The sequence below is a fragment of the Sebastes umbrosus genome, chromosome 13 (genome assembly GCF_015220745.1).
Source record: "Sebastes umbrosus isolate fSebUmb1 chromosome 13, fSebUmb1.pri, whole genome shotgun sequence".
NCBI lineage: Eukaryota > Metazoa > Chordata > Actinopteri > Perciformes > Sebastidae > Sebastes > Sebastes umbrosus.
This window is the reverse complement of record NC_051281.1, coordinates 30,972,364-30,980,721: the sequence shown is the minus strand read 5'-3', so window position 1 is coordinate 30,980,721 and position 8,358 is coordinate 30,972,364. Positions and strand designations below refer to the sequence as shown.

Below are 8,358 nucleotides of genomic sequence, written 5' to 3'. Positions count from 1 at the left end.
ACTAATTAGTCTCAACTAAATGAGATGATTGGATAAACAACAAAAGTCTACACTGTACCCTTGCGACGGGGCTATAATTAAAAGTAAAGAAAAAAATCAGACACACTGTCCAAAAATTTGACCATTTATAGCAAATGGTTATACAGTCCGATAATTATTTGCCCTTTGAGGAAGCCCTCAAAGAATGTGAGCAGCAACAAGGATTCTGCTGAGAGAACTAATCCCCCCTTAAAAAACACACGCATGAACAAAAGTCTTGTGTAGTTTAATGGAAGTACCAAAAGCTTAACACAACCTCCTGTTGGGGTGGAGGAGGAGGGAGCTGTGGCAAGCAAAGTGAGAAATGTTTGGATGTTGCCAGTCAGCTGGTGAATGACGTGTGACCAGTGATGATGAAGCAACTAATGACATGAATGATTAGCTAACCCGAGCGTGACATTAGGCTCGTTTCGTGGTGACAAAAAGCTACGGTCGAGTCAGACAATTCCCAGCAGCCTTCAAAGAATTTATAGGAAGTCACAGAAATATTTACATCCTGTTAGATCTGATCTGTAGGTTACTTGTAGTTTGCAGACCACGTGTGGATAGTTTATAATTATGGTTGTCAATCGATTCAAATCTTTAATCATGATTAATCGAAAATTAATCACACATTTTTTATCTGTTCAATATGTACCTTAAAGGGAGATTTGTCAAGTATTTAATATTCTTGTCAACATGGGAGTGGGCAAATATGCTGCTTTAGATAAATGTATGCATATATTTATTACTGAAAATCAATGAACAACACAAAACAATGACAGATATTGTCCAGAAACCCTCACAGGTACTGCATTTAGCATCAAACAATATGCTCAAATCATAACATGGTAAACTGCAGCCCAACAGGCAACAACAGCTGTCAGTGTGTCAGTGTGCTGACTTGACTATGACTTGCCCCAAACTGCATGTGATTATCATAAAGTGGGCATGTCTGTAAAGGGGAGACTCATGGGTACCCATAGAACCCATTTACATTCACATATCTGGAGGTCAGAGGTCAAGGGACCCCTTTGAAAATGGCCATGAAAGTTTTTTACTCAACAAAATTTAGCGTACGTTTGGAGCGTTATTTAGCCTCCTTCGTGATAAGCTTGTATGACATGTTGGGTACCAGTGGATTTTCTAGTTTCTTATGATACCAGTAACTTAGCTCTATCTTTAAAACAGAGCCCGCTACAACCTCTGAAATATCAATTATGTCAATGCGATAAAGAAAATAGTGGCATTAATCATGTTAACTTTGAAAGCCCTAATTCTATCCTTTATTATTTTTATGTTTGCCCTGTAAAGCACTTTGTAGAGAGCACAAATCATTTTCAGTATTATTATCAACCACACAAGGTGCACAGAGGAGGGGAGGCTCGTGGGTACCCACAGAACCCATTTTCATTCACATATCTTGGTAACGAGGTGTACCTAATAAAATGGCAACTGAGGAGTAAGAAAGTGCTGCAGGAATGAGTACTAAAACCTGGAGATGAGTTAGCATTTTAGCACTTGTGGTTCCCTCGTCTGGAAGTCCGTGGGTTTTTCGTTAGATGCCTGAAATAAAGTCTGTAGAGAGCTGAAGCTGAAGACATTTTAACATAGTGCTCTACGACATGAAACACATAAGGAAATACCCAGCTCGTCTGCCTTTACAGCCTTGTTGTTTCTACTCACACTCATGCAGTATTAGAAATGCGTGTTTGCCACAGAGATTATTTTGTGCAATAATTCAAAACCCAATGGGAAAATCCCATTGGGTTTCTGTTGAGGGAACCCAGGGCGATGCTAACTTCTTGGTTGGCCTTAAAAAATACATCATCCCTGGAGCACTCTATTCATCATCTGCTAATCAATCGCCCACTGCAATAATATTACACAGAAGCACAGACGGACAAATGAATGAACGGAGAGGTCATGTACAGTATACATGCTCACGCACAGACATGATATAAAATCTCAAAACATTTTACAGCTATATTATCAGCCTGGCAGTCCCTTCAGTGGCTGATTTCTATCTCGCCTCCTTGGCTCCTGTGAAGGAGGATGACTGACTCACTCTGTCTGTCTACAGGAAGTTCAAATGACGAGCTGATAAGGAGACGGAGAATAAGTCATTCCAAAATTGTCACACTGCAGTGGAACCCAGAGGCCTGCAACAACAAAATAATCAGGGAGAACAGCAAGTTCCTTATTCAGAATCAGATGTGTTTGACTGCTTCCAGATTATAATCAGTGAATACTACCTCGGGTACACTGTCATCATTTAGGAAACAGTATGTTCAGTCTCTGAACAGCAGCGTGTGCTGTACCTGACGCTCCAGGAAAAGAAAAATTAATGTTACGAAATAACAGTTTTTGCATGTACTTTTTTCACTTAAAAGGGGAGGAATGGACCAGATGAACTAAAAATGTTCAAATGGTCTGGAAAAACAATGTCAGTTCATCAAAGCATGGCTCCGTTAGCACCAAAGACTTCACAGTGTAACTTACTATGAATGGAGAAATGCCTATTTTCAGAGATCGTATTCAGCTTCAAACTATGATAATTATGTCCAAGAAGCTGAATCCACTGGTTAAAGCTGGAGGTGGCAGATTGGAGCAAATATGATGAAAAAAAACAAAAAAACAGTCACTATATCATGACAGTGGTGGATGAGACAGTTAATCTGAAAAAAAATTGTGTGTCTCTGTGTCCTCCAGTGTCCTCCAGTGCTGCTAATGGCATCTGCAAGATTTCACAGGCCGGAGGAAAACAACCAATCAGAGCCGAGCTGGAGCCTTGCTGTCTATGAGCAGCTGTCAATCACTCAAAAACTCCAATCAAATGGTCAAACTAGGCAGCGCTGATCAAATATGAATCAGTATTTTGTTACTGTATTGCCTATTTCTCACATAAAATGTGTTCAGAAACATCTTGTAGTGTACTGTTTAGCTGTAAAATGATAAAGTTTGTGACCCGGCAGCCATGTTGAGATCATTTGAGGAAATATTCAGCACCGCCCACCAGCTGGAGCAAACTTTCTCATAGTAGTTTTCATTCACTAAATTCACAAAATATTTCCAATCACTTGTAATTTACCGCTTTCAATTACTATGAGGCTCCAGCCGAGGTATTTCACATTAAAAGCCTTCCAGCGGCTCAAACAGCATGACCCTCACAATCCCTGTTAGGCTTTTAATTTGAAACATCTCAAGGAAGTGTTAATTATAACTGATGTTATTTTATGGCTTCACCATGCTCAATGGAGTAGCAAATAAAACAGATTGGAAAGAATTTATTAATTAAAACTGCGAAACTCGACTCGACAGTTGGATTGTTGCTGTGCTGTACTGTTTTGTGTAAAAGTACACATGCTCCATGGTGTTTACCCTGCCTTTTTTAGTGACCAACTTTCATCCTACAAGCATTCCCCTGCCTATTGTTTGAGACCTGGCCAGTGGATAATGTGATTTTTGGCTGGACCAAAGAGGGCCAGCCCTAAAAATAAGTTACACGATTGGTCGGCCGAGTGTTGTGTTTCCTCATTGGCTGTTGCTCTTTCAAAATGAAAAGGCCAAGCCCCCAGGAAGTGCGCCGGTCGTCGATCCCGACTTTTGTAGTGGCCAAACGGCGGAACTGCAACTTCGGTGTCCGTCACGTGATGCATTGGGCCCAAAAAGACTTTTTCCCATAGACTTACATTGGGAAAGAGACGTCTGTAACTCTGTAATTTTATTTGCAGTGAATCAACTCCCCAGTACGAACAGTCTGATAGTCCTTTTTTAAATCATTAAGTTTTTAAAGTTATAAAATGCACTAATAGCTGTATCCAGAGTTATTTCCCTTCCTCCGTTCATGTGAATGAGACCCAGACCGAGGTTGGAGCACAAGCTGTGACGACGGCGTGACGTTGGGACCCCGTGACCGAGTCATGTGACCAAGCAGACGCTACTCCGCCAATCACCTCAGACGCTACTTCGCCAAGATCCGGGTACTTTTCCAGACGGAAGTCGAGCCGTTTAGGCTTCATGTGCCAATGAGTAACTCTCATAGGAATGACCGGGGCCCCGTCTCCAACGCTGGAACCAGTTCTTTTTATACAGCCATGGAAAAGGCCGGGAACAGTCCTTTATGCAAAAGAACCCGTCCAGGGCGACGCTGCCGGCTCACGAAACTTGGACCAAGCTGTCAAACTAGGAGATCTAGTTCTAAAATGAGACCAGATTCAGCAGCTTATTTCTCACTGAAAGTGTTTTCAGAAGTAGATTTTGTTGGATTGTTTAGACGGAATAACAGAAAGTTAGAGAAAGCAGAGAACCAGGGACCAATCAGGTGCATTCCACGATAGGGGACGTCAGCGCTGGAACGGCCAGTTGAATGGAGCAGCGCGTCCCCTAGTGTCCTCACCAGACTTGGTGGACATGTAGCACTGGATTTAACATTATAGACATGACCACTGACTATTTAGCAGGAAATTCACAGACTGATCATACACGGTCCAGCCATATACTCAGTTTTGACCGAGTCTTGTTTTTTAAATTATATTTATTTATTTATATATTACATTTGATTTTGTTTTTATATATTTACTATATTTATATTTACTATATATCAGGCTACTTTGTTTTCTTCTTTTTTTTCTTCTTTTTGTTCCTTTTGCAAAATAGTAAAAGAGATCATTTTATAATCAGTGTCATATTCAGGCCAATACATTATTGGCTAAAAATTGTTGTTGTCATGTGAAAAGTCAAATTTGATCAGATTATTCCTTCCTTTGATGGGTAGTAAGATTTGCACAGATGGTGGTCAAGGTTCTAAAAAAGAGAGACAGGAAGGGAGTTCACCAGTAGTTACAACATGGAGTTTGATCAAGGTCTTTGTAAAATAGTTTGCAAAGACCACCCCCCCCCCTTGTGTTGCAATCAGAGATAAAATGCTTGAGGAGGACATTTTTGTTTAAGCCACTCAGCTAATGCACTATTGCAATTTCTATGCCATGCCAGCAAAATCCTTTTTTTTCTAATTGTTTTATCCAGAAGACTACAGGACTTCTTTAATTAGGTGTTTGGAAATCTAAAGTTCTCTCAATAGTGCTTTTACTCAATAAAGTAAACACTTTCATTGGGATCTGTAAGTATCATGATACAAAAAGTAATTTGATCCCTTAAAGACAATATACAGCCCAGCTCTGCTACAGGACAAGCTTTCCCTGCTGAGCGTGCCAGACTCCACCTGCAGGTGGATCACTGACTTTCTAACAGATAGGAGTCAGCACGTAAGGCTGGGGAAGCAAGTCTCCGACACCCAGACCATCAGCACCGGTGCCCCCCAAGGCTGCGTCCTCTCCCCACTGCTCTTCTCCCTGTACACCAACGGCTGCACCTCCAGACACCAATCTGTCAAGCTCCTTAAGTTTGCAGACGACACCACCCTCATCGGCCTCATCTCCGAGGGTGATGAGTCTGCCTACAGATGGGAGGTTGACCATCTGGCATCCTGGTGCAGCCAGAACCACATGGAGCTCAACGCTCTGAAGACAATGGAGATGGTAGTGGACTTCAGGAGGAACTCAGCCCCGCTCCCCCCCATCATCCTGCGCGGCTCCCCAGTTAACACGGTGGAGTCGTTCTGTTTCCTGGGCACGACCATCGCCCAGGATCTCAAGTGGGAGCTAAACATCAGCTCCCTCATCGGTAAGGCCCAGCAGAGGATGTACTTCCTGAGGCAGCTGAAGAAATTCAACCTGCCACAGACCATGATGGTGCATTTCTACTCGGCCATCATCGAGTCCATCCTCACCTCCTCCATCACCGTCTGGTTCGCCGCTGCCACCGCCAGGGACAAGGCCAGACTGCAGCGGGTCATCCGTGCTGCAGAGAAGGCGATCGGCTACAATCTTCCCTCCCTCCAGGAGCTGTACACCTCCAGGACCTTAAGGAGGGCAGGGAAGATTGTGGCCGACCCCTCCCATCCCGGACACCATCTCTTCCAGACTCTGCCATCTGGCAGGAGGTTAAGGTCCATCAGGACCAAAACCTCATGCCACAAAAACAGTTTTTTCCCCATGGCAGTGGGGCTCTCCAACAGCCCCTCCGCCCCCCTGTGACTGTCTCTCCCTCACACACACACACACTACTGCCCCCCCCCCCCTCTCACACACTCTCAATACCACCCCTACTGTATCCCTCTCTCTCCCTCTCTCTCCCTCTGATACCTGATTGTTTGCACTCCTTGAATATTTGCACTATCTGTTTTTATCATGTTTATTTTTGTTTATAACTTATTTTGCATATTGTATATTAGTAGAATTTAAATTTTTTATTCTTATTTTATTCTAGCATTTATATATTCTTCTGTTATTATACTGTTTTGACTTGCACCAACATAACCAAAGCAAATTCCTAGTGTATACCTCTTACACCTGGCAATAAATACGATTCTGATTCTGATTCTGATTCTGATACAATACAAATCATTTGACTAACTCTGAAAGTAAATATCACAGCTAATCATACATGAAACAAGAGCTCACAAATGAGATATTTTCCCTTTTTATGTGGGAGGGTACGCATCAAAGTAAGCCTCTGGATCATTGAGCTCATTATAGAAGAAGTCATTACATATATTCACCACCGAACAGTCAATTACCCTGCACATACTGTGGAAGGACAACGTCTAAATCCAATGGCCTGCGCTACTAGGATCATATGCACACATTTTAACTTTATTGTGATGGCAGTCAAGAGGTCAAATATCTCTGAGAGCTGGAACTAAAGACGCAATAACCTCTGCTGTCTCTTACGCCAGGGACACACAGGGAACGTCAGGAGCGCTTGGCGTCTGCGTGGCGTCTGACACTAACAACCACCGCCGTCACATCATAATTACGTAGCCCAGTTTAATTGCAGTCAGATTCTCGTAAAGGGACTGTTTGTAAGAATCAGAAATGTCTTGTTTACAGCAACACCTGTGGCCGTTAAGTCAACGAAAGTCAGCGTCCTGTTGCTCGCGCTTGTGCTCGCTCTACATAGACATGAACGAACATCGCTCAAAACAGTGAGGCGACACACGTCAGCTAAAAGCACAATATCATTCTATATTTCAGCTGCTTGGCAGTAATGTTAGCTGACCAGACGAAGGTCTCTCCATGAATCAATGCTGATCCTAGTGTTGGCTTTTCCTGCCTCAGCCTCCCGACCGCGGCCGGAGGGAACAGGGGAGACACCGGAGTTTTGGTCGGAGACGATAACGTTTCTCTCTGTGGAGCCCCGTCACTTCACAAGACACAGGAAACCTCTGTTGGTCTGGAGGAGCTGCAGCAGTTATTTCTGCACAAACGTCCACTGTACATTCACTAGATATTCTCAGAGCTAAACTAACTCTTCTGCAGTGTGGAGTGAGCAGCATGCACGTGAGCTGGAGCGAAAGAGTGAGAACGAGCGTGGTGTGTGAGTGAAGGCAGGCAGAGGAGCAGAGGAGCAGAGTACAGCAGAGACTCCGGTCCTGGAGACCAAAGCTACGGTCTCCCCCGCGTCCTCCGACCGCGGCCAACACTGTTTAACAGACGGGCTTCACTAGATACAATCAAGAGGTTTTGGTGCTTCTGTGTAATTTGTGTTGGAGTCTGAGTCTGAACAGCGTAGCCACACGCGAGCGCGCATGGGACACTGACCCGGATTTATTTATACGTGTTAGAAGTTACAAACAGTCCCTTTAACCTGCTGTTGTCTTTTACTAAGTCCTTCTGAATTCTCCGGGTCTAGGAAAAGTGTTTAGGAAAATACATTAGAACGTGATTTTATTTTTTCTTTTCAACCACAGCCCTGGTTTTGATGCCTCTCAGCTTATGATTTTGTGTTGTATTGTTTGTAGATCTTTGTTAATAAATCCTATGGATTTGAATGTTTTAAAGGTGTCTTCTGTGATTGATTTGGGTCAGTGGCGGAGTGTTGTCCGCCCCAATAGGGCTGCCCAAGAGTGATGTGTAACTGTGCTAATGTGAGAAATGGCACTGCATAAAAAGAGGTTGTGTGTCTAGTCAACTTTCCATCCAGGTTAAAATTGAGCTTTTAATGTGAGTTGCAATAACAGGGGAGGCCATATCCAATCACACACCCTCAAGCCACAGAATGACACAATTGTTCATATCCACTCAATGGCCATCCCACGTTCAGAGCTAAGCCTCGGCTTCTCCACACTTGAAAAGCTTAGAGCCAGAGAGAGTGTTGGGTCCTCAAAGACCAACAATTATGTGGGTATGAGTTGGGAGGGGGGGTACTGTTTATTTAGCAGATTGCTGTTTTCAGTAGGCTTGACACCACTTACGCAGAAGTACGGGGGAATAAAGA

At 43.4% G+C, this 8,358-nt stretch overlaps 1 long non-coding RNA gene across 1 annotated transcript in view; it reads left to right on the top strand.

Moving 5' to 3' along the window:
- Positions 1 to 516: 516 nt before the first annotated feature.
- Positions 517 to 8,358, top strand: part of LOC119499883 — a 67,557-nt gene continuing 59,715 nt past the window's right edge. Inside the window, exon 1 of the long non-coding RNA XR_005209471.1 lies at positions 517 to 580. This is a non-coding gene — a long non-coding RNA (uncharacterized LOC119499883). The remainder of the gene's footprint in view (positions 581 to 8,358) is intronic.